This window comes from Podarcis tiliguerta (genome assembly GCF_965153285.1).
Source record: "Podarcis tiliguerta genome assembly, chromosome: 6".
NCBI classification, from domain to species: Eukaryota; Metazoa; Chordata; class Lepidosauria; order Squamata; family Lacertidae; genus Podarcis; species Podarcis tiliguerta.
Window position 1 is genome coordinate 34,671,894 of NC_139539.1, and position 27,210 is coordinate 34,699,103.

Genomic DNA, 27,210 nt, shown 5'->3' on the forward strand with positions numbered 1-27,210 from the left:
TCTTAGGTGGATCATCAGAACCTAAATTGAACTTGGAATTCTGGTCATCAATACATCATTCTGATTGGTGCATCTGCCTCTTTGGTGGCGTTTTGTCTGTTGACCAAAAATCCATGTCTCTCCTGTGGCCAGTAAGGTTGCTTGAAATCTTCACGTCCAAGCATATAAACTCACAATTGATAGTAAAGGGCAAGTAAATCCAAACACGTAGTGTTGCATGTACTAACTACCGTATTTTTCGCTCTATAAGACGCACCAGACCACAAGACACACCTAGTTTTTGGAGGAGGAAAACAAGAAAAAAAATATTCTGAATCTCAGAAGCCAGAACAGCAAGAGGGATCGTTGTGCAGTGAAAGCAGCAATCCCTCTTGCTGTTCTGGCATCTGTGATAGCTGTGCAGCCTGCATTCGCTCCATAAGACGCACACACATTTCCCCTTACTTTTTAGGAGGGAAAAAGTGAGTCTTATAGAGCAAAAAATACTCACAGCTGTAGCTCTTGTTTCTTCTGATAGCTTCATCTCTGAGGCTGACCCCACATGCCCTTTGGTTTGGAGTCCTTGCCTCTATTAGCTGATGAAGAGGAATCTCACTCCTGGTCCCTAACAGATAAAGAGGACCGGAGGGCCCCATCTGGCCCCTGAGACTGAGGTCACCAATCTTTGTTCAGTGGCAACAACCTTGGGGACAGGACACACACACACACCCTGCCCCTGTAACAGCCAGTTTGGGATATGCATTACTGCTGTTTAGGAAGAGTAGCTGATAAAGAATATGAAATACACTGATATCTGGCAAGAGAGGCCAGCAACAGAAGGGACAGAGTAAAGAACAGAGACACACTACTGTATTTTAATTAGATTCAAGAATTAACCATTTGCTCCCCAGCTGGAAATCCTCCCCACAAAGTACCCCTGTACAACAATTAGGCTTGAAAAAAGCTTTCTACTGCCTACAGTAGAAGGCTGCCCCCCACCCCGCAGCCTAACTGCTGTGGAAGGAGGATCAAGGAAGCCATGCAGCAGGCTTTTGATTTCCCCTTTTCCTGTAGAAGTGCTGTATAGTATAGGCAGCATATGTGGCTCACCTCTGACACAGTTTCTCCTCACAACAACCTGTGAAGTAGGTTAGGCTGAAAGTGATTGCTCCAAGGTACCCAGTGAAGTTAATGTTTGCCTGGGGATTTGAACCCAGGTCTCCCCAGTGCTAGACTAACACTGTTGCGTTATATGGGCTTATCATGCTCTGTTAAAGAACTGTTCAAATTCCAGTTGAAATATGATTGAGTTGGTTTACGCAGCATAGTCAAAGAAAGATGAGCCCCCACCTTAGATAACTGCAATTTGAGATCTGTGCAATTAATACCCACACACTGTCTTGTACGGCTACTGTTTGATTTCCTTTGCCTGAAATAGTTCCCTCAGAAACTGAGATGCTAAGTTCTTTTCTCCCTGAGAAGAAGTGAACTACAGTAAGTAAGGATGTGTGAGGACTCTTCCGCACAGCACTTAACTTTTCACAAGAGGCAACACTCTCACCTGATACCAACTTACAGGCAGGTAAGTTATAATGCAATTTTACATCTATCATCTCCAACCAGACTTTCAGAGTGTCTGCAGACTGTCAGCATTTGCAGGAAAGGTTCCAGCACATACTGGGGAATTCAAGTTTGCACAGTTATAGTGGATTAAAGCACTCTATTGCTTTAGTTGCAAGAAATCCATTTCCAAGGGACCTTTGAGGTTAGGAAAGGAACAGGGGAAAGCACTGAAAAGTATGGAAATATGTATAAACAGCACACAATAATGAATGCAGAATTAATGCTCTTTGTCACATAACCTCCTTGGAAATATTTCAGAGCAAATGTTCAAAGAAGGCTGGGTAGGGCCAGCCCTATACAGTTGGCAAAATGGTACTTCCCTCCCCACCAGGAAAGAACTGGTGAGGGAAGATCTACATCAGGAACAAGAAGGAAAGAAGGATTGGTATCAGACTCTGCTGCCCCAATGAATTCTGCCACCTGATGATGTTGCCTCAGCTTGCCTCATGGGTGGGCCGGTCCTGATGGCCAGTGGTACAGTGCAACCACAGCATAAACTAGTTACAGGTAAGTAGCCGTGTTGGTCTGCCGTAGTCAAAACAAAATAAAAAAATTCCTTCCATTAGCACCTTAGAGACCAACTAAGTTTGTTATTGGTATGAGCTTTTGTGTGCATGCACACTTCTTCAGATCTGTGAAGTGTGCATGCACACGAAAGCTCATACCAATACGAAACTTAGTTAGCATAAACTTTGTGCAAGAAAATCGGGGTGAATGCCCAATAAACAGGTAATCTGGCTCTCTTCTCGGAAGCACTAAAGAGAATTACATTTTGACAAAACACCCCAATAGCCTGCTTAAAATCTATGCCTTGGTGATTCCCATCAGTGATGCATCTCCTGATTGATAATGTCTCAAAGTGAAGCCATGATTCTTACTCACACATAGTAATTGGTTATTTGCTTAGCTAGTTACTGGCTGTCAATCATGCATGCTCCCAGCTGCTAGATCTGATTTTCCCAGTTGAAAATCCTCTGCTTGTTCTCATGCATGGCGGCTACTCACAGACAAAGTTGGAATGCCCCTTGGCTGGAATAGCTATATATGTGGCACAATGCCCAACTGCCAGTGCTATAAGCCAGTCACAAAACTCCTGTGCCAGAGTTTACACTGAGATCCAATTCCAGTGTAATGTTCTGCCCTATAAGAGTGCTCTTGGAATAAATCCCATGGAGGAATACTTGTGGAAACTATTGTGACAGAAATAAAAATCCATGGCTTCCCAGGAAAGGTCCAGGAGTGGGGTACCATATACCTGCAATTGGCTTCTGCCTGAGGATCTTTAAGCTGTAACATGGACACTGATTTTCAGTTCTGACACGTTTTCCACATGTATTTCTTCTTGGGAACACTGTCAGTAGCATCCCTATGGAGGAAATTATCACACCAGCTCTGCCAGCATTAGAGATTCTAGCAAAACGTGCTGCCCACCATTTAAATGAGGCAAAAGAATACAAGCAATATATTTTTGTGGGGGGAAAGATGGAGCTGGCAAGATCACTGTGTCTTAGTCTGGGTGCCAGTTCCTTTGCAAGCCATCAGGAAAGGAGGTGGAAGAAGTAATTGCACCATTGGCACATATGGGGTGAATTGTCATTTACTTACTCTGATTTTTAAGGGAAATTTGCCCATTGGAAACAACAGAAGCTGTTTATATCGGCCAGCTTACAATGATCAGCTTATAATACTTTGATGCCCAAACAGTGCCTGATCCCTCATGGATCACTGAAAATCATGAGTTCAATAGATGAAGATCTGCAGATATTTAGTGTTTTGTCGATATTTAGAGAAATACATTACTACAATGGTGATGACTACCATTAACTAGCTTTCCATAGAGAAAGTGCTGTTAAAGAATTGCCAGCTACTTTCCCATTCTGGCAGGGGTGTCATCTTGAATAAAATATTTGGGAGGCAGATAAGTCCCACCCCACATAATTGATCACAAGATGAGGCACACATACACCATTTGAATGGCAATGCCCATCAACTTTTGGGGGGCAGCCCACTCAAATATTTTATTGGGGGGAGCGAAGGGACCTCGGCTCCTAAGAATTGACTCCTGGTATTGCTGGCCAGGACCAGACTTGCTTAGTTTCACAAGAAACAACACCAGTGTATTTGAAAACATTCTTAGTAGCAGTATACATACAGCAATAATATGACTTCCCATCCTATATACAGAATATTAAAAGCTGGGAAACAGAAAAAGCTGTGTTCAAGAGATAGAAATTCAAGAGTCAGCTTTGATTTGATTTTTTTGGCTCTAGGACCACATGCAAGTAGAAGGTGTGATCAAAAGTGGGTGTGGCCACCAGTATCCCACTCATACAGGACACTCAGCCTTTATCCTAATGAATTGACTGATTTATCAAGCCACTGCCATGTGTACTCATTTATTTTATTTTTTTGTTGGCCTGTTGCAGGGTGGCAGCAGAAAAATGTGCTTGGGTGCCTGTATGAGGTATCTAAGTTGAGAGTTAACTGCTGTTTTAAATTTGTGTTTGTAAGCATTGCACATTTTGTTTTTAGTATGTATGATACAGCAAGCCCCCTAAAGATACTGACCTAGATTTTTATTCTTTAACTTTGCTATTTACTCATAAAGCGGGCCCATCTAACAAGTAAATAGCAGGCCTGCAGAATGATCCGTCCCTCTTTTGCCAATCCACACACTTGCCTGCATTGCATTTCATGACGTAGGTAGTTGATGTTCAGAATGTCTCAGGTTCAGTCCTTGAATCCCCTGCCTGAATCTCCTGGAGAGGCACTGCCTGTCAGTGTGGGGTATACTGAGCTAGTTGGACCTGTAGTTTGACTTGGGATAAGGCTTGGGATAAGGAAGCTTCCTATGTTCTGTGCACTTGTCTGTGTTGCCGTCGGTTAAATACAATACTGTTATACAGATACATCCTAAAAATGTGGTCCTTTCTTCCAGGCTGAGGTACCCTGTTATAAACTGCCACCAATCAGTCCAGATTTTTTAATCTTATCAGGGGAGTAGATAAGGAGTGGTGATTACGTGAGGAATGGATGGTGATTGTGTGGGGATTAATTCTCTGTGGAAGGTTCCTTTTAAAACAGAAAGTAGCTTTTGTCTGGCTTTTGACTTGAAACCTGGACCATTCAGCTGAGTTTTACCCTTTATGCACTGGTCAAATTGTCTTGGCAGTAGGGATACATTTCCTTTCCACCAGTCATGCATCATTTTGAAAGGGGTAAAAAATATGCACAAATCATGTTTGTTTCAGCTCAATACTTGCAATATTTTTATTGATTGATTTTCTTTACTCAGGAACACAGATATTAGGATCACCTGAGAGAAGATTTTCTTAGAACTGGATGAACTTGCTATTTCTCACACAGATATTTTCTTTTCCATTCTATATTTTAGTTGCCTCACCTATGTGGCAAAAAAATTTGAATTATGAAGTAAATGCTCAACAGATATTAAATCTTATCAGCATGAAGGGATGGGGGGAAAGCCTGCTTTGTGTCCACCTGACAGGCAGTGGCATAAATAAAAACCAGAGACATCAGTATGTGAATACAGAGACTTAAGGGCAATTCTGTGATAAGATCTCAGCAAGGATTGGCTTACTCTTCAGTGAGGAAATGTTTGTTAAGCTGATAGTAGGTGGAAAACACAATAGAAAAAAGTACCTGAAGCCTTTGCTTTAATCTGGCTTAATTAAGGAAATACTCGGGAGAGGCAAGATTAGATGTTTGGTCCTTTTAGGTAATGAATGATTTTCACGTAATGATTTTACGAGGGCAGGGTATAAAAACATCAAACAAACGGCCAACAAAAAGTTTGTATATTTTGAATCAGCAATGATGATTTTCTTCCGTTGGTAGTTCTCTGAACAATCAAGGAAGTTTATTACTCTGCAATTAGCATCTTACAATAGCATCTCTTTATCATCTGGTGACTAAACAAACACATCAGCTCAGAGTATCACCAGAACTGCCTAATTAAATCATATAGTAATATAGTTTCATATGTGGAGATGGAAAGCCAGGAGTAACAAGTGCTCCTGGGATCCTGTTTTGTTTAGGATCTGCATTTGATAACATTGGGCAGAAAAGCACAATGTCTCTGCATGCAAATAGGACACAAGGCACCTGCATTTAATTATTGCTAGGGTTGTGGAAGGTAATTTAATTAGTTTAAGCTCTATTGAAAGCTGAGGTATTTTTATGTGAGTGATAGGCCAGCTTTGGATGCATTATTTGTTCTCTACATGACTGTGATGGTTTCAGAGGATTTAGGTACATGCTGCAGATAGGTGAAATTACATAAGTTTTATAAGATACAGATATAATTGTATCTTAATAACATGACTGTGCATTAGAAAACTGGGATGTACTATAGCACATCTTGCCAAAAAATATCAAGCAGGTGGTTCTTCAAGTCTTTACTAGAATTTTTTCTAGTAATTGCAAGCCATTATGCACCAGTTCCCATACAAAATATGAAGATTATAATGCAGAGTTTACATTACACCCATCAATTGCCAATATGGAGATAAATCCAGTGTGTACAACAAGGTTGTTGACAACTAGTATCTCTTAATTTCAAACTACTTCCCTCCAACCCTCACACTATGAAAAAATATCTCAATCTCACCCTAATCCCCATCTCCAATGGAGATGGGTTTGGAGCAATATTGTATAGTTTATTTCTCAGCTCCTGGTGCAAAAGCATTAGTAGGGCAATTTGTAAGTTTATAAATTTAAAAACAAATAAACAAATTTCCCCCTAAACAAAATGAACTGAATTTGAAAGAGGGCAAACTTTTGGAGTGGAGTGAAGAGATGCTGCTGCCAAATTAAAGATGTAATGAAGTCCTACATGTCTTCACTGTCTCCTTTGGCTACCTGACATTGAGTGAAAAGCAAGAAGGAACTCCTGTCTCCAGACATTGGAATTATTATTTTACAACTTTTTAATGTCAACGCTTATAAACAAAGGAGATACATGAGGGGGTGAGACACTAAAAGTTTGAAATTGTTATTAACTAACTTCTTCAGTACTTTCTAGGCATGAGGAAACAGCTGATAATTTCAGAGGAACACGATCCCTGTTTTTAGTCTCCTTCAGACATGCTTTATATTTTATTAATTACAATATTTTAATCCCATCTTTCCTCTAACAAACTCAGAGCAGCTTTCATGGTTCTCCAACCCACAACACCACCATATTATTCCCAAAAGTGTGAAGTAGCTGAGAAATTTTGTTTGGCAACTTTGGTGATTAAGTGGTATATAAATAGCTGCAATAAAAACATAGTTATTTATAGTTATTTTCTTTAGCAAAATTATACAACACTTTTCCATCCAAAGCTTTTCAGTGCACCTTTCCATCTGAAGATGCATGTGCTTGTGTTTAACATTGTGTTTATCATGGCTGCACCAGTATATTAATACAAGTAAAATGTGAACAGCAGGTGCCTAACCATTTAGTTCACATGCCTAGAAGGGGAAGGGGGATAATTCTGTCTGGCAAGCAGAAACGCTTGTGCTGATACAAAAGAGGAGCTCAGTGTTGAATTCCTCCCATTAGGTTTATTTTGAGTAAAACCTAGTTGAATGTCACCCAATAATAATACAATAAAAATGGAGTATTTCTTTGTAAAGAAACCTTTTGACGAAAATTGGCCAAGCTGCATCTAACTCACACTGAGACTCTATCAGCATACTTGACTGCATGTGCTGGCCTTCTAGAATGAAAGAACCCTGAGGCAATGAGTTTGGCCACCTGATGACACACAGAAACTATGAGAGTGATCTCAAGCTTACTTTCCCACAGGCCAGGAGGCACCACCGTGCTTCAGTCCTCAGCATTTTTAGGTCTGTCCAAAGTTCACCCTTATGATTACCAAGCAATTGAAACAGCTCTTCTAGAGCTAGCAAAATAGCCAAAGTGTATGGGCAAAATGTTGAGACGAAATGGGGATGAGTGTTACTTGCCCCTCCTCAAAGATGCAGCAGCTTCAAAAGTTTTCAAAGATGTCTAATGGTTGTGCCAGCACCTAATGGAAATTAACGTTTCTTTCAAGTGCAGTACAGTCTCTCAGGTCTGGGGGGAAAGTGTAGTAAAGCCTTGGGATTAATATCTTTTAAAAATTCTGCACAAGATGCAATACTGAGGAGTAAAACACCTAAAATTCAAATAAATGTTTAAAAGAACCTTTGTCAACCCACCAGTCTTTATGTCTATACGTAATATGATTTTAAAAGTGGATAGGTGGAATGGTTATAATCCCTGGATTAAAATAATTGTGTTATTGTCCAATGTACAAGGTTCTGTTTCTATTTCTCAGCATCATTAAGTGCCTTAACATTTATGAAGCGTACCTTGAATGATCATGCCTGGTAGAAGGATGACTTTTGCCTTTGATGTGGCAGAAGAACCGTTTCCCATCTGTTTAGTGTCACTGGATTTGTTCCCCATTTCTTTCTAATATGGAGCAAATGACAAGATATTAAACATTTATCCTCTGGGAAAGGCAAAATTGGTCTGCCTTAGTCAATTTCAGGGTACAATGACAGGTGAATCACAAATTAAGAGAGCTCATGGCAAACAGCACTTTGACAAGAATTGTAATGCATCTCAAAAATAAGTTTTACCCTTGGTTTCTTGGTACACAATACTTTAGCTGTTTAATTGTCTAGGTTTCATAGACAGAAAACTCTTTTGGTTAGGAGAAAGCACCATCACTATATGGCAATTGTACGGACGATTGTTTGATCAGTGTGTGCACACATGGAAATCACGTACTGGCAAACAACATTCCACCCTGATTGCCAGTGTGTGTGCTTACTACTCGGGAAAAGTTTAGTATTTCAAGTGGTCTTTACATAGTGACAGTATCTTGCTACTCCTAAGTTTTGATAGCAGGTCACGTTTACAAATACCTGATTTTCCAGGCTTTATACACTGTACTGGGAAGTGCCTATGATGGCTCATTTAACTGGATGTTTTCTCTTAAGTGACATATGGACCTTGCAAATGTTTTATAAAAATGCATATAAATTGTTTTTTAAATAATTTTTATTTATTTCCCATTTAAACATATATAATCACATCATTATTGTCCACTTTACCTCTTTGGCACTTTAGAGCCTATCAACTTCCTTCCCTCCCACCTCTTGGCTTTCAAAGTTAACCTTTATATCACAGCATTTTATATATTTTCCAATTCTAATAAGACTATCACAAAATCCTTCAAAATTTAAATAAATAAAGGTAAAAAAAATCTCATTAGAAATCTTCAGATAACCCTATTAGTGTTGTTAATTGCTTACAATGATCTTTCAAATATTGTATAAATTTACTCGTCGCTTTTGGATTTCCCCCGTCAGCTTTGCCAGTTCTGCAAAATGCATGCAAATTAAGTCACCGTGGCTGCTTGAAAAAAGGGAGTGTTTTTGATTTCTCACAAATGTTATGTTATATGAAATGTTAATGTATTATATGAGTTCCTACCCTTTCCCCTATGGTGTTGTGTACTGTATCATTTAGAGAACCAATACTGTCATTGGTGAGGGAAGAGGACAACTCCATCCATTTCCTTCCTGTAAGGATTCCAACCGCCATCAAGTCTAGTGTCCGCTCCTATGCGGCAGGAGCAGTTCTGCTCTTTCTGCCCGGACCTGCTTTGCTCCCAGATCTGCCTGGGGTGGGTGAAGAATTTTCTTGGAGAAGGGATAATCTCCAATACAGAATTATATAACTGCATTGTAATAACTCTAATAATTGATGTCTGGGGTTGCTTTCTTCTTCTACCCTCCCCATCCCTCTTTCCTCACATCATGTCCTTTAGAGGCTCTCTTACTACTGATTTTTGTAAGTTTACCTGGCAGACTTTTTAGCTAAAGAGCAGGGTATGAATGTGTAAATAAAGACGCTGTTGCTCTTGTACAGATCATTTCCAAACATTTCATTCCCTCAGAGATAATAATTTATTATTTATACCCTGCCCATCTGGCTGGGTTTTCCCAGCCACTCTGGCCGGCTCACAACAGAATTAATGATGATTATAATAATAATAATAATAAAGCGATAAAACATCAGACATTAAAAGCTTCCCTAAACAGGGAATAATAGCACTCAGAGAGATTGTTCCTGCTCTCAGGCCACCTCTTGTAGATATTCTTTACCTGGTTTCCCCAGCTTTGGCACTGTGGACTTTGATCTGATTTTACGTCCTTAATGTAAGTGACTAAAACCAACCATAAACATGCTTGTTCAAGAAGCAACTCCCACTGCCCTGAATGGGACCCTAGTTCAGGACTGCAGGTTCATCGATTGCAGGGAACACAGATGTCTGGAGGGTGTGTGCAGGGCCAGATTTAGGTTTGACGAGGCCCTAAGCTACTGAAGGTAATGGGGCCCTTTGTCAACAACAAATTGCTGCTGTTTTTTGTGTTGAATATATGCTACATGGTTTTTTTTGGCCTAATAGGTATCTAAAGCCATTTGCACATAACAGAATATGGATTTTATCAAAGTAATTGTTGAACTGAAATACAATTAATAAGTATATTAATAGTGAAATTCAATTAAGAAGTAGTATACTTTTTGGGGGCCCCCAAGAGAGCGGGGCCCTGAGCTATAGCTTGTAAGTAAATCCGGCACCGGTCTGGAGGGTGTCACAATTTCTGTGCAATTCGGAGTGCTAGGCTCAGTCACCCTCAGGGCAGGGATCCACCTGCCCCTCTGCAGCAAACGGGACAGTGTGCTAACTTCTAAGGAGCACATTTACTGAGGCGAACCTGGCTGAGTTTCAGTTGCCAGGGGGGGGGGCGGTCATTGAAGTCACGGCTTACCGTATCACAAGCCCCGTTTCCAATTTTGCTCCCTCCCCGCAAAATATGAAGTGGGCAGGGCGTGTGTGGGGTGGAATTGCCTCTGAGCATATAAAAAGTACCCCGGGAGGGAGACAGACGTTACATTTAGGTGGGCTGCTGAAGCCCCAGAACCATATATATATATATATAAATACTAGTTAATAAGGGGCCCTTGTGTCAACCCCTTACTGAGCGAGACTGAGGAGCCCACTGGCGGCCCCAGGGAGACCCGAGGCAGCCCCGCAGCTTTCTGGCAACGCCGCCGCCAGCTTCTACGTGCAGAAACGCCACTTTCCATTTGCCCCTGGTGGATGTTTCCCCGCCTCTCCTCGCGAGCGGCGCCCCCGCTACAAAGGCTCCCTCAGGCAACCTCTCTCACACAAAGGCGCCTCTCTCTCTCTCCTATAAGGAGAAGCCGCTGGCTCTTTGCAGTCGGTGGGGGAGGCCAGCTGGTCAAGGCGCGCTCTCTCTCTCCCTCTGACCCGCCAGCGCAAGAGCCCGCCCTTTGCCTCTCGGCTCCTCCTCCTCGCCGCAGGCAGGCTCCCCGCCCGGCCCGTTATAGTGCGTGAGGGGGCGGGAGCGCCTGCGAGTAGCGCTCGGGAGACTGTCTGGAAGGAGAGACGCGAAAGAGAGAGACGCGGCGTGGGGAAAGGGCAGGAGCGCTTCGTGTGAGTGCCGCTGCGTGCAACGGGTAGGGAGGGCTTCGGCTGCCCGGCTGGGAAGGCGGGAGGCAAAGTCCTCTCTCGGGGCTCCTGGAGCCAGCGGCGCTCCACGTGGCGCGGCAGAAAGGGGTGGCCGCCGGCCGCCTTGGGGGCAGCTTTTCGGTCTGCCCGCCAACCCCGGAGTAGCACCAGCGCGGGGAAATGGGGAGGGGGCGCGCGGACGGGCGACACGAGCCTGGGGAGCCGGGCACGAGGTGGAAGGGGCGCGTGGCGACGGTGGGGTGGTGCTGGCACAGAGCTGTGGGGGGGGGGGGTTTAAGCCCCGGGGGATGCACTAAAGCGAGGAGGTCCGAGGCCCAAGGTGGCCGGCCATCCTGCCACGTTGGCCATGGGGAAGGGGGTCCCGTTACTGATCGTTTATCACTTTATCTTTAAGTGAGGACTGCTTGGGTCAGGGGCCATTGCATTCGTCTGTTTCCTGATTCCTGGGGATTTGCTGGCCTGGCGGGGAGGAGAGGGGACTGGTTGGCTAGCTTCTTTGTTTGAATTCAGCATGTGGTGGTTTGGGGGTGCATGGCGAAGAAGGATTCGTTAATGTTTCTGCTATGTATCTTACAAGGGTTCGAGTTGGGTCTGAGTAGTTGCGCGCATGGCTTGCTTGCTTTGCATGCCTGCATTCGTCTTGAGAGATCAGAGGATATCTGACTTCCCTGTTGCACAGGCGTGCATCTCTCAGCGCTGAGATGCAGGTTTTGAATATAGATAAGCCTATCTAGCCCACACTGGGTAGCCCTAGCAACTCGCCTCAAAATGATTTGCAGCAGAAGTGCGAGAGGGCTTACCATATTCCTTTAAATGTCCTGTTATACTTGACAATCCTCGATTTCTCACCGCTTGGTTGTAGTTCAATGTGTGCTCTGCCTCCACTTCAAATACTTTTGTTGGACTTAATGTGAGGTGGTAAATTAAAAGTTCTATCTTTGATGGCTTTCACACACTGATGTCTTCACTAGATGTTGCAACCTCCAAGTGATGGCAACCATGTGTGAATCGACTCTTAAGTCTAGAACCAGTGGATTACTTACAGTGAAATACAAGGATGTGAGTTTGCCTTGTGAGATGATGCTAACAGGTATGTGGGACTGCTTGCAGTTCTGGTTGTGGCAAATGAACAAACATTGTTTCTTGAGTGCATCACCTCTTGTATCTTTTGAAAAGGAGACAAACCTTTAGGAATAAAGCCTTGCCTGTTTCTTGTGTGAGCTCATCAGCCTTTCAAAATAGGCACTCTTTGGACTGGGGGAGGACAACTTTCTCACAATGTGATTTGCCTAGTTTACTGTGCCTTCTTTTGGTGACATTTTGAACCTTAAAGACTGCTGACACATCAGGTTAGCTTAAAGCATTCTTGGGTACAGAAGCAATTGTGCTGAACTGGCATACTGTCTGTTGTTTTCTTCAGGCACAAGCATGGCTCAGCAGTTAAAGCTTCCCAATAAGGAACCAGTAATTCTGTGTCCCTCTCTGTTTACAATTTTTAATAAAGAAAGTTACTCACCTATTTAATACTTTAGTTATTTCTTGCATTTGTTGACCACCTTCCTTGGTAACAATTTCTTGCATGACCTGAGTTTTGTTGTATGGACCTATTGTCATAAGGAATCTCAGTTCTATGTCAGGAAACTATGTTACGGAGTTGTTCAGGTCTCTATATCTTTTGGAAAGTACTACATAGCTTGAGGCACAGTTATCAATAGGACTGAATCATTGTTCCTGCTGTCTGAGAAAGCTGATCAGGTTATGATTATGATATATTCTTTTGCATTTTGCATTTTCAAGCTGTTAATGTCTTCAGTTTTAAGTAAAATATTAATTGGTTGCTGTGCAGCACACTGTACAGTGGTACCTCGAGTTACATACGCTTCAGGTTATAGACTCTGCTGACCCAGAAATATTACCTGGAGTTAAGAACTTTGCTTCAGGATGAAAACAGAAATCGTGCTCTGGCGGCGTGGCAGGAGAGGGAGGCCTCTTTAGCTAAAGTGGTGTTTCAGGTTAAGAACAGTTTCAGGTTAAGAACAGACCTCCGGAATGAATTAAGTAATTAACCTGAGGTACCACTGTACTTCCAGATACAGAAAGGTGCTTCCAAACTTTTTTGCCTCTTCACAACTTCAGTACTTATTAAACTTTATTAAAATTTTATACTAACAAATGTGATTGGGTGACCTTAAATACATTATATTCTGTCACCTCTGCTTGTAACTGCTTTCCTACAAATTTGATGATGAGAACCTTCTAATTACACAGCAGCCAGTCATGGGAACATGACTGCAGTTAGAAAACTGGAGATACATGGATGCATCTGTGATACAGAAGGCTGATCGCTGAAGAATTGATGCTTTTGAATTATGGTTCTGGAGGAGACTCTTGAGAGTCCCATGGACTGCAAGAAGATCAAACCTCTCCATTCTGAAGGAAATCAGCCCTGAGTGCTCACTGGAAGGACAGATCCTGAAGCTGAGGCTCCAATACTTGGGCCACCTCATGAGAAGAAAAGACCCTGATGTTGGGAAAGATTGAGGGCACAAGGAGAAGGGGACGACAGAGGACAAGATGGTTGGACAGTGTTCCCAAAGCTACGAACATGAGTTTGACCAAGCTGCGGGAGGCAGTGGAAGACTGGAGTGCCTGGCGTGCTCTGGTCCATGGGGTCACGAAGAGTTGGACACAACTAAACGACTAAACAACAACAGCAAATGATATCTATGATAATACCACAGAAAACAAATGGCCTGTAATGTACATGCAGTACTGGAGACCCATTTCATTTTTATGTTTAAGGCAATGGGATGATTGCTCATTGTTTTGCTGTGTGATCTGTTCAGTGTATCTTTGCTTCAGCATGTGTGTCTCTCTGAGTTCTGCATGCATTTGATTAAGCCATGTTGATGGTGGTTAAGCACCTATTTCTGCACTTTTCAGAAATGTTGCAGTCGCTTTAAGAACTGCCCAGTAGTGCTCTTCACCTTCTGGTTTTGCAGCTGGCGGTTGTTAAAGAAGGAACAAAACAACTCCTTTGCACTTTGCCATTTCAGGTACAACCTTTTGGGGATGAATATGTGCCAAGCCAGTGAAGGGAGAAGGAACAGCCTTGGTTTAAGCAGACATTCTTTATAACTTCTGGCCCATATTTCCAGTCCTGTTGTAATAGCTTGGCTGTGGATATGCCTGTGCCAAGAGGCATTTCGTTTCTCATCGTTGCAGATAACTCTCTAAAATACATTCTGGTTGCATCATGTTGCAATCATAAGCTGGCCAAGTGTCAATCAAGGTAGCATTGAGTGTGTAGTATGTTTTGTGTGTCCTTGAGTCTACCACCTTGGCTCTAGGCATGCATACCTGGTCAGCATCACCTATATTTTTCCACCAACCTTGTTATTTCAGTTTACCAAACACTTTCCCTATTTTTCTTTCATTTCTCTTGTAGCCCATAGTACCATATAGCTTTTTGCATCCTGACATTCTGAGTTCCTTGCTCTCCTTGGTGTTGCTGGTTGAGTTCTGAACAAATAAGGGTGTGTTGGCACCTGTGTACTTTGCAACTTATCTTTTCATTCTAGTCCCCCCCCCCCCATTGCCCTGGTACTAATCTTTTCGCATTATCTTTTATATATGTATTTCCTCCTTTTAAGACTGGTGGCTTCAGCTTTTTTCCTTTAGAAAACATTTCCTAAAGAAAAGCTGCATTTTCATAATTGTATGCATGTTAATAGCATAATAATAGAAGACAGGGGAAACTTTATGATGAAATGGATGTGTCTGAGCCTGTGCAAGGCTAAAACAAGTATCTCTTTCCTACTCTATAGCTTCTAATTCATATTAATTATACTTTAAACCAGCCTTCATCTCCTAGTGAATAGTAAAAAACATTAGTGAGGTGTATCGTGAATAGGCATGTTTTGGCAAAATTGTTATGTAGAAAGTTTCCATAATGGGGGAAAGGGCAGTGGCTGGGAAAGATACCATGAAATAGCTAGATCTGGCTGATCATGGGATGATATCAGCTCTTTCAATAGAAGGTAAACTGTGGACAATGAGAGTAAAGCTAGATATGGTCTGAGGCAGGGGTCAGTGCTGGAGGCGGGGGAGCGCGTGCCCATCCACGTGTGCACACACTATTTCCGGCGCACTTCCCGGTCAGAGGAGCACCGGAAATAGCTTGTGCGCATGTGCACGGGCATCCTCTGACCCCAATGTGCACTGGAAATAACGCATGCACATGCACAAATAATGCTTGCGCATGTGCACAAGCTATTTCCGGTGCTCCTCCGAGCTGAAAGTGGGCAGCTGTGCAGCGCAGTGCCGGTAAGAGTGGGCGGTGGGGGTTGCCGCGGGCCGCATAAATGAGTCCCTCAGGTCTTAGTTTGGGGACCTCTGGTCTGAGGTATTCATACATCTTTAATCCTTTTAAACTTTTGCAAATAACTGATAAGACTTTCTTGACAAAATAATAATCCATGGCTATATATTTTTTGGGTAATATGGAAAGTAATAACTTTTGCCATTTTTCATTAGGAGTTTGATGCAAGGGGAAAGGTTTAAGCCTCTCCCCTATGCTATGATCCAAATGCAGACCTCTCAACAACCCTTTGGAAAGTTTAAATGAAAGCAGAGATGCAATCCACTCGTTTTTGCTCACAGTGATGGATCATGGAGATATAGACCACATTATTTCTTTGTATTATTACATTCAAAAATAATAAAAGCCCGCTCACTTCTTCCCACTCTCACAATTTTACAGTAGATCAACTTGAAATGTAATTCAAACGAAACTCTGATATTCTGTATAGTGAGAACTGTTCAAGCAAAGCTTCCTGCTCCTTATGGAGCATTATCCATGAATCTTGTGCTTCTCATGCAATCTAGAGCTGCCAGTGGATTAACTTCTTTAACAGAGCTGTTTTGATCTTAGCTACTTAACTGAATACTAACCCACAGCAGTGAGGGTTTATATAACACTTTGGCAGCCCGATCCTATAGTTCTCCTGCGCATAACTGTGGCAGAAACCACAGTATAGTGGCATCATACATTAAATAAAAGGAGTAGGGTCATAACAGATAAAGAGTGCCCCCACCGCAATACTTGCCTGTACCCTTAACTATCTGTGTTCAAAGCATAGTGTTGCAGAAGGAATTTGAAGCAGGGCTGTTTTGACTAGGACCAGGAAGACAGTTCAAACAAGATAACTTGTACACCAGAATATACTGTAAGAAACCGTCTCTGTGGAAAATTATTCACGCTGCTTTCTAACCTTGGAGCACACACTGTAAAGTAGGAAAAAGTTTTCAAGGCTTTGGGTGGCCAGGCACCTGCTTTGGTTTATTTATTTGTTTCCAGTGGTTGGATTTGTTGCTTGACCCATGTTTTCGCATTCAGGATAGCAGGTTCTCCTAATGCCTATTCTTTTAATTTTTTAAGATTTTTACTGTTGGAGGGTGGTGCTGTGGTCTAAACCAATGAGCCTAGGGTTTGCCGATCAGAAGGTCAGCGGTTCGAATCCCTGCGACGGGGTGAGCTCCCATTGTTCGGTCCCTGCTCCTGCCCACCTAGCAGTCCAAAAGCATGTCAAAGTGCAAGTAGATAAATAGATACCGCTCCAGAGGGAAGGTAAACGCCGTTTCCGTATGCTGTTCTGGTTCGGCACATGACTCTCTGCTAGCCACATGACTCGGAAGCTGTATGCGAGCTCCCTTGGCCAGTAAAGTGAGATGAGCGCCGCAACCCCAGAGTCGTCCACAACTGGACGTAACGGTCAGGGGTCCCTTTACCTTTTTACTGTTGGATGTATCCTGTTTTTATACTGATTTGCATCATTTTCTACGCAAAATATTTAAGGATATACATCAGTATCCGTTAATTTACTGACTTTATTCAAGATTGCATAAAAGTATTCCTCTGTTGTAGGGGAATGGATCTACAAAACTGTTTTTAATTTTCCTGGAGCTGGAAGCCTAAGCATTTCAAGTCTTTTATTTAAATGAACAGGGTTTGTTTAGATGAGTAATTTGGAAAGTCTAGTGAGTCCTAGCACAAATAAATTCCTGAACTGACAGCATGTTTTGCATGATGCAACTGGGTTATATAAGGTATTGGTAGCTGTTACCTACGTTTTCCCATTTTAAGCTATCGGAATAGACCGAACTGAATTGTAAAGATCACAGAGTAAACTGAACTGGTGTAAAACACTGTTCTAGAAGTCAGTCCTAATAAGGCAGAGAAACTTCTAATTTTTGTGTGGAATAAAGGCCTGGTTACAGAGATGCTGTTCTGTGAATAGGAGATCTATCTAGCTGGTGCCTGAATGGGTTAGCTTTTTGTTAATCAGTGCTAACTCCATTTACTTCTAATATTTAAGATGTGCCAATATTAATTAAAACCAAACTGTTCAATCAAGCGCTGCCAATGGGAACAATTGTACTGAGTGGCTCTACGAGATAAAAACATTCTGTCAGGGCGTTGAGCTACACTGCAGTATATCCACATAAAAACGAATCTATTGGCTCATAATCTCTAATAAATCTAGAAATGAGAACCATGGAAGATCAAATAAAAATCTATAGTAATTTAAACAAGAGATGCATTAAACATCTCATTAAATAGAACTGCAATATGAAGGTTCTATACATTAGTGACAGAGCACAGAGCTCATTCTCTCTCCTGCACCTGATAGACTGTCCCATGTACAACCTATGGCAGGCTTTGCCATCTTGGTGCCTTCTAGATACTGTACTACAAATCTTTTCAGCCCCAGCCAACAAAACATTACTTACATGGGAAAGGATTCCATCATAACACACCACAGTCCTCTTCAGGCATTACATGGGAATGAAATACTAGGGCATCAGCCATCTTTCCTCAATTGTTACCAGCTGTGTGGTTGCCACTTATTGTCCTACGCTCATCTTGAGATTTGTGGGATAACATGAACATAAATGCATCCCGTGTTGAGATTATCTTTATTAATACATTTGAATTCTGAGTGTACTTTGGAATTGTACCATAACCTTGGAAACAGGGTGAATGCTTCCATCTTGGTGATGATTTCTAGTCCTGAACTCTTGTCTTGAGATGCTTCACAACTGATGGGAAAAAATACAATTTTGCTTATGGGTATCTTGATTCTAAGTCAGTTTTTCTTTAGTGAAAATCTGAATCTCTTATTTCATTCCCTGTAACTTTGAACACACTGAGTTATAAAAACAAATTGCACTATTCATACTAATTACACTCTTGCTTCTGCTATAAACCAGCGGGATAAGGGACTTCAATTCAGGCTGGCTCTGTTTTTGGCTAGCTGTTCTGTGCCACAGCATATAGCTTGCAAAACTGCATTAGTTCCTAGTCACAACCATGAGTAATTTAGACTTTTATTGAATGAGTCTCTCTCTGGGTCATTTTGGATACCGTTAGCCTGATGCGCACTAGATGTAATCATTGTGAGAATTAACATATGGATAGGACCCTAACTAAACAATAATATAATACTGGGGGGAAATCTAAAAATATCTTTTTAACATTCATAGCCTTATTCACTTGATCTGGAGCCAGTTCCTAGTGTTTGAGATGAAAATAGATTTGTTTGCACACTTTGTTGTACTTTGATCTTGTGCTGACTTCCCAGAGCAGGTAAAGTTAATATGGCAAGACTGTGCGTTTTAATGTCCTCTAACTTTGTATGCATGCAATCTAATGAGTCCCATTGTAAGATACAAGACATTTCAATCTGACTTTGTTGTTTTAGCGTTGGTAAGTAAGTAATGGGGTGCTTTTTGTCATAATTGTTAACATGATTAGTATCTGAAAAATACAGTTTTGAAACTAAGAGGTTCCAATTTTATTTTTCTTTATGATATTTCATTTTGGGCTGAGCTTGAGCATTGTCACATATAAGTGATTTAACACTGACCTTGCTGGTCCATAGTTCCATGACAGACTGCAGATGGTCCATAGTTCAAAGACTGGAGCAACAATTAGGAAGAAAACGGTTGGGAAGAAATGTGAGAGGGTGACTGGGAATCATTGTGAACTTCCAGGGGAAGGAATCACTTTTGTAAACTGATGAAACAGTGGCTTTCTCAGATCTGAGGTTTAAGTCCTATGTTACTTCAAAACAGATAGGCTTTCTGCCTGGTGAACTGGGGATGGGACAATATTCATGTATGTATTGATAAGAACGTGTGAACTCTGTTGGGGCTGAACATTTATGAGTAGTGTGTCATAATGGAAGATCTCAGTGATTTACTCAATTTACTTCCAAGTAGTATGCTTTAAACTGCTACCTGGGAGATTTCCCATTAATACAATGGAGATTTATTTTTCTGATTTGGAATATTTTTTCAGAACCTAAAATTCTTAAAACTTGATTTTGGCTTGAATGAGGTAGAGAGTAATGTTACTTCATACTTGATTTCCAGCAATTGTGCTGGATTGGTAATATAGCAGAATATAAGAAGAGCCTGCTGGATCAGACCCATCCTAGTTCAGCATCTTGTTCTCACAGTCGCCACCCAGATGCCTGTGGGAAACCCCCGAGCAGGGCCTGAGCAAGAGGACAGCACTATCCTCCTCTGCAGTTTCGTGTATACCAGGAACAAGTGTATACCAACAAGTGGTATTCAGCAGCATATTGCCTCCAATAAGAAAGAGCACAGTCATCATGGCTAGTAGCCAATAATAGCCTCTGTCACATGCCTTTAAAACTTCACATGAACCTCAGCCTCTCTCACCTGCAGCTCCTACCTGTATGCACCTTTCCTCTGATTATTCCGTTTTTCCAGTTTGCCTTCTCTTGCCCTCATTCCTTTGGTTAGCTTCTGTGACAGTCTTCCTCTTCTAGGACCTCATTATTATCTAGGTCAATGGTTCCCAATTAGCTAATTACTGAGGACCTCTGTTTTTCAAAAGCCAAGCCTACTTTTGAAAATTTTGATAACTCTGGTAGAGAGCAATTTTTGAACAAAAAACAATGGATAATAAGCAAAAGATAATGAGCAACAATTTTAGGTATACAAAATAATAACAGATTAGGCCTGAGCGATATCTGGTTTTCAACATTGTGATATATCAGCAGCTAAGTATCACAATATATCACAATGTCTGAAATTGGAGATCAGGCATGGGGATGAGGGAAGGAGCAAACACAAGAGATCAGATGGGTGGGGGGGGGTGTAGCTCAGGCTTGGGGATGTGGGAAGAAGCGGTTGCAGAGGTCCTGCAGGTGGGGTGAGTGCAGATCAGATAGGGGTTGGGGGGAGGAGGCGAAGCAGAGTCACCTCCACTGATGGATTGAGTGGGAGGAGATAGAGATGGGGTGCATCAAGCCGCTGTCAGTGGGGCAGCCAGTGGTGGCAGATGGAGGAAGCGTTTGGCATAATAATCATTTCCTACTGATATCTGCTCCATCTTTTCCCTCTGGCAAGGAGTTACTCAACTCATGAAAAGCACAGTCATTTGTTCTGCAGTTCTTGTGGCAGCCTCCTCATTTTAGGCAGAGTTGCTAATCCAGAAGCTCTATTGTTCCCTTTCTACCCCCATTCTCAAAGTATTTTCACCCACTGCATGAAGCTTCTTCTCTTCCCATTCATTTTGTACCTTAACACCCACTCTCCCCCAGTGTCAGCTTCTTTCCTTCCTGGTCATTTTACATTCACTTCTTTCTTGTATAACTTCTTTCCCCTCGCATCCCCTTAACCATTCCCTGTCTGTTGTTCCTGTTTGCTGTTGTTACATATTAACTTTTTATCACTCGCTATAAGTTGAACGCTTTCTCTGGCCCTTTCCTCTCAGAGCATGCAAGGAGGTGCTGACCCAACACAGTGGTACCTCGTGTTACGAACTCCGCTAACCCGGAAGTAGCTGCTCCTGGTTGCGAACTTTGCCCCAGAATGCGAACTGAAATCACGCACCAGAGGCAGGCCCCATTAGCGAAAGCACGCCTCAGGATAAGAACAGTTTCAGCTTAAGAATGGACCTCCGGAACGAATTAAGTTCGTAACCAGAGGTACCACTGTAACAGGACTAAGGCATGTCTGGGAGAGCAGGGGAACAGGCAAATGAGGAAGCAGGGCTGTGGCACTGTAAGTAACGATTCTGAAAGTAGCCCAAGGCCCACTATCTGAAATGCTGCTGGAGAACAAATTTGACTAACTTCCATATCTTGGCACCTAGATGTGAGTTTAGTTGTGTGGAGTTTTCCGCCCTCTGTTCATTTTAGTACTAAAATCACCTAGCATCAGTGTTTGAAACTCTCATTGTTCTAGGCACATTTTGTGATAGGCAATTTCATTAGCGCAAGCAGTTTCTGAGCAATGGACACATTACTGTGCCTAAAATTTTGGATTAAAACTGCAGAGTGGAAGGCAAGGAGGACATTTTTCTGCCTCCACACTTCCAGCTACTAGTTAAAGGCTGGAGAAGAGACCCTTTTAAGAATATTAAGGGGGTGGGCAGGGGAAGGACTAGACTGTGAAAAATGAACGTAATATTTTAGCTGCAGTTCATTCATTTTCAGCTTTGTATTCTTGTTATTAAAAAGTGTACCTAGACGTTCCGTTATTGCAGCCATATTCTTGGTTTAAGGTGCCGTTCAGCTCCTAGCTTTTACATCTCAGTTTCTAATGCTGCCTGGCATCAAACTGTTAGTGTTCCCAACTCAAGATTTGTACACTTACCATACAAGTATGACTTTAGAGGTGTCCCTGAGAGGGATGTTTAAGCATAACTTTGGAAGGCTGGGACGTGTGGTGCTGTAGTCTAAACCACAGAGCCTAGGGCTTGCCGATCAGAAGGTTGGCAGTTCGAATCCCTGCGATGGGATGAGCTCCCGTTGCTCGGTCCCTGCTCCTAACAACCGAGCAGTTTGAAAGCACGTCAAAGTGCAAGTAGATAAATAGGTACCGCTCCGGTGGGAAGGTAAACAGCGTTTCCGTGCGCTGCTCTGGTTCACCAGAAGTGGCTTAGTCATGCTAGCCACATGACCCGGAAGCTGTCTGTGGACAAAAACCGGCTCCCTCGGCCTATAGAGCGAGATGAGCGCCGCAACCCCAGAGTTGTCCGCGACTGGACATAACCGTCAGGGGTACCTTTACCTTTACCTTGCTTGGAAGGCTGCTAAATGAAACTTTTGGTCTGTGCCATTTCTGTTCCGCCCCATTTCTGCATTCTTTGTTTTTAAGCCAGGGGAGAGCATTTTAAATAAGCATTTGTGAACCTGTTCCTCACCCTCCTTAAAATAGACATTTTATAGTGCATTGCATGTTCTAGATGGAGGAACTCCTTGTCACCCTCATAAACATCCAATTTTATTATCCCGGGGGGGGGGGGACCTACAACAACATTTCAAGACGTTTATAAAATACTATGTAGATAATCTTTAAAGATACACTAATCCATTAGAATCAATATATTCTGAATTCTTAGAGCACTGTTTAAATAAAGTATCTCAGCACTGTCCAGCAACATAAGTGGAGAATTAAAAGAGTTTGGTTTTTCTTTTTATGCAGAAGTTTTTGAGGGACCAGTTATAGTTTATATGTTCTGGCAGTACAGATGATGCCCAAAACAACTAACAAATAAATAGCTCCTTTTTGCTTCTCAAGAAATCATTTGATATTTTAACAGAATCTGGCTTATACTGTGATCTAATTCTTTGGTTTCAATTGGCTGAGGAGTAAATAGTTGTTCCAGATGCTGTTTGAAGGAAGTATATGCAATTCCTTAAAAGTAGTGCCATTTTAACAACAGCCAGCACTGCACAAATAGGTGCAAATTAATCTCTCATAGAGGGACGGGGGATTTGTGGTGCTCCAGCTGTTACTGGCTAGTACTCTGGGATTTTGAGCGGTATAGTCACAGGTTCCCCATCTCTGTTCTAGAATAAGTTTACCATATTTTTTTCAATGAATCCGGGGATACTTTCTGGATGTCCCATGGTCATATTATAAAGTACCGTATTTTTTGCACCATAACACTCACTTTTTTCCTCCTAGAAAGTAAGGGGAAATGTCTGTGCGTGTTATGGAACGAATGCCTACGGATGGCGGGGGGATCTGCTGCAGTCATGAGCAGAGGATCCATGGTTCCCCTTCCTTCCCTCCTTAGCAGCTCTTCTCCCGCGCTTTGCTGTTTCAAAGCGAGCCACTGAGTGGGGAGGAGCGAGGGACAGAGAGCCTGCTTGCTTTAAAGGAGCAAAGTGGGAGAGGAGAGGAGCCGCTTACACGAGTGTAAGCGGCTCCTGTCCGGTTGGCTCCTTTAAAGCAAGCAGGCTCTCTGTCCCTCTCTCCTCCCCACTCAGCTGGCTAAATAGCAGCAAAGTTTTTCAGTGAGCCGGGGAGGAGGGAGAGAAGCAGAGCCTGCTTGCTTTAAAGGTGCAAAGCGGGAGAGGAGAGGAGCCTACTTCTCTTATACCCCTCTTCTGCATTATTAACAGCATCCTTCTCCACCCACCCCACGCGTGTTCCTTGTCCCTTGAGTGCTTTTCCTTCCCATCCCACTTAAAACGTGGTTACAAAGCACGGATCTTCAGGATTTTTTCACTGGGTCACCCCAAATTTGCCATCAGATCACATAGCATGTCCATGGCTACAGCTTGCACCAAAAAAATCACGCACCCACTGTTGCCTGGGGCCGCAGTGGTGCAAAAACGTGGTTACAAAGCATGGATCCACATGGATCCTCAGGATTTTTGCATTGGGCTACCCCAAACTCACCGTCAGATCACATGTCTGTGGCCACAGCATGAACCACAAAAATCATACATCCACTGTTTCATTTAGAATATTTTTTTTCTTGTTTTCCTCCTCTAAATACTATGTGCGTGTTATGGTCGGGTGCGTGCTCTGGAGCGAAAAATACGGGTAGTTGTGTTCTGTGTTATAAATCAAGCAGTGCTAGGAGTTGTTTCTTTTCCTTTTCCAATATATGGTATTTCTCATCAATAAAAAAATTGAGTCTGGGCGAGCAAATTTTTATTCTGAAAGTGTGGCCTGGACTAAAAAGTTTGAGAACCACTGGCCTAATCTATTAAGGTTGTTCTTCCTACACTTCATCTTAAGGCAGACCAATTTTAACACCAAGCCACCTTTTTCCTCCCCACTCCTTCTTAGATTAACGTCCAGCAGGAAAACCAGAAAGCTTGGTCACTGTTAAGTGTTATATTGGATGGCCTAAAAAAACAGATTTACCTGCTATGAATCTAAAGTGCTGGCAAATTGCATTGTTCTTGTGAAGGAGAGGCACTGCTGCCACTTTTGTAGAAGTCTATCAGTCTTCTGCCTTTCCTTTACCCAAGTTCAGAGACTGACCACACAAAGAACATCTCTTTTTTCAGGTTGCTTATGGGATATACTGTGGCTGATGTGAAAAGGAATGTTGTATCGTTTCCACTAGTTGAAAAACCCTCAGTAGTTCTCTGTCTGCCTGTTGCTGACCTTAGTTCACCCTGTGAGCTTTGCAATAACCAAGGAGGCCCTCAATTGTCTATTGTGTGGTGCTGAGCCCTTACAAGCCCCAGATAGTCACGTATACCAGGCAGAGCCAGATTTTCTTCTAGCCAAGGGGACTGAGCAAAACTCCACTTGAAACAAATTATTTTTGTCAGATGAAACAAGAGGGGAAAGTGACTATGATGAGTTTTATTTCAGCTTGTGCCTGTTCAGATAAATACTGTTGAGATTTTGTTCTGTTCAGATGTTTTCTTCCTGTTGAGAAAGAAGTTTGTCCCCTTTTAACTGCCTTACAGTTTTTTTAACCTATCCAATTAACTGGGGAGAGGTTTTCCTCTGTAGATAGGGTGGTGACACAGCTCCATTTGAAAAGTGCACATAGCCAGATAAAAGGCATTTAAACCTATTCAGAAGCACTATGTAAACCAATCTTGTGCAGCAGAGGCAGTATAGGGTAATTGCTTTATGAACTGATAGGAGAAAGACCTTGCTTGCCATATAGAACAGAGTTTGTTATTTACCCACTCCAGTAAAACTTTAGATATGTTTTCATGTTTAATTATTTTGATACTACTGCCAGTGTCTGTTAAATATTGATTCCAATGTCTTTTAGTTTAATCCTTGCAATTAAATTGACTCTCCCAAACCCAACAATAATTAATTAGGGTGGACTTCATAGCCATAATTTGAAATAAAGCAAATGGAGCAACTTGCATCGTGTACATTGTGGCCAAATTGTTTATATAAAAAGCTGAAAATGTTTTGAACTTCTTGAATGGGCCAGTAGAGCAAATCTGGCCAAGCTTTTTCAGGAGACCTTTCTCAAGGGGCAGGCACTGGAAAAAGCCCTGTTTCTGGTAGCAACTAACTGCTTCAAAATCTGGTGACACCTACAGAAGGGTCTTGTTGCTCAATGCCAATGGTTTCTCTCTCTGTGTGTGTGTGATATGAAGATGCATAGCTGGACTTAAATTTGTTGGCCTGCACCTTTAATTTTGGCTGGAAACAAAATTATAGCTAGTGGAACAAAGTAGTATCCAGGAAGCAAACCTACGAAATCACTTACAGCTTTGGATGTCAGGGGCAAACCTGGACCTAGAGAATTCCTGGTTTGTGAATCTGATTTTTAAGCAACTGTGACATCAAACAAGATCAGCATATATACTGCCACTCTAGGCAGTGTGCCAACAGTTATAAGTCTGGATTGAGTATCTCACTCATCTGGTCTACTACTAGACTTTAGAAAGATGTTCAGGGAAGCCACTGACTCCCCTGTCTTTGATGAGAATACAAGAATGGAGCATACCAAATAGACTTGTCCCCAGTCCCCAGATACAGTTAGCCTCATAAAAGATCCCTGTGGAACTTTGCTGGATCTCTCCCATGAAAAGGAACAGCCTCATCAGTCTCTCAGCACCACCTTCAAGGTCAACCTTCTGGAAAAATAGAAGCGGAAGCATTGCAGAACCCCTGCACTTCATCTGCACAATTGGCTTGTAACTGGTCCATGTTTCCCCTATCTACCAATACAGAGTGTTGACCAGGAAGACAAAGGCACTTTCTGCCCTGAAGTCCAGCCAAAATCCCATTCCATCCATGAGTGCCTGAAGCTGCTTGGCCATAGCTTATTATAATGACTTCTGACTAGAAAGGAGAAGCTAGACATTGTTCTGTAACTTCCCAGTGTATGAGGGTCCATGGAGACCCTTTCCCTTTTTTAGCAGAGGCCTGGGTATTACTGCTGAAATATATTTCTCCAGGTTTAATGCTTGCAAGTTTATATGCTCGGTTGTTTTTTAAAATATATAGGCCTGGTCAGAGACTTAAAATTTCCAACTGTTCCACTTGTTCAGCCAAGTTATGGAGCAATGTTATGAGCAGTGCCTAGCTGACATTACTGCAAGTCAAGGCCGTGAATGGCATGCACAGCTGGGCCCCTGGAGATGGGCATGTTCTGCTCCATTTTCAATGGCTGGCTTATGTACAGCTAACACCTACTGGAGCTTTGGGAAACTTTGGTCCAAACAAAGCTAAGCTTCAGGAGCAAAATACTTGACAAATGCAGGACAACACTATCTCTCTAGAGAAAATGATGCAACTAAATATGGTATTGGGCTCTGATGAATAATAATAATAAATAATAAATTTTATTTATATCCTGCCCTCCCCAGCCGAAGCCGGGCTCAGGGCGGCTAACAACAATAAAACAGTACAAAAGTACAGCACAAACAACACTCTAAAATCATTCATTATAAAATTAATTAAGGCTGCTCATATGTGTGTTTGTGTACCTGCACTGATCAGGTGTTTACTAGCTGTTAATAAATATGGTAGTAATTTGCAAAGATTTTAATGAAGGAGCAAGTGACACTGGCTGGATTTTGATAAAACATTTGGTGACAGAGAGGTACTTCATACTTGCACCTCTTTCCCTCTGCACCACAGAGGAGCTGGAAAAACATTACAGTTGCCCGAACAGGTGTGTCATGTTCATGCTGGTCAGCAGCTGTTCATCTGGTACAGGCTTTGGTGTTCCTTAGCTTCCTTGCATCTGTGTGGTGATGTTTGTTAGATCAGTTTCTGG

The 27,210-nt window shown here is 42.3% G+C and overlaps 1 protein-coding gene and 1 long non-coding RNA gene across 4 annotated transcripts in view; one reads left to right on the forward strand and one right to left on the reverse strand.

Annotated features, from left to right (window-relative positions):
* Positions 1 to 4,843: 4,843 nt before the first annotated feature.
* Positions 4,844 to 10,763, reverse strand: LOC310679410. The gene is made up of 3 exons (XR_014512225.1): positions 10,648 to 10,763; positions 7,963 to 8,065; positions 4,844 to 5,005 (listed from the first exon to the last, which is right to left on the reverse strand). It is a non-coding gene; the product is annotated as an uncharacterized lncRNA (long non-coding RNA).
* A 12-nt stretch (positions 10,764 to 10,775) lies between these two features.
* SLC16A1 (solute carrier family 16 member 1) overlaps positions 10,776 to 27,210 on the forward strand; it is a 42,286-nt gene continuing 25,851 nt past the window's right edge. The window contains exon 1 of one of the 3 annotated variants that reach the window (XM_083444487.1): positions 10,776 to 11,126. The gene's annotated coding sequence lies outside the window, so the exon portion shown is untranslated. Of the gene's footprint in view, positions 11,150 to 12,127; positions 12,253 to 27,210 lie in introns of those variants that run through there. The other 2 variants (XM_083444488.1, XM_083444489.1) reach the window with 2 other exon arrangements.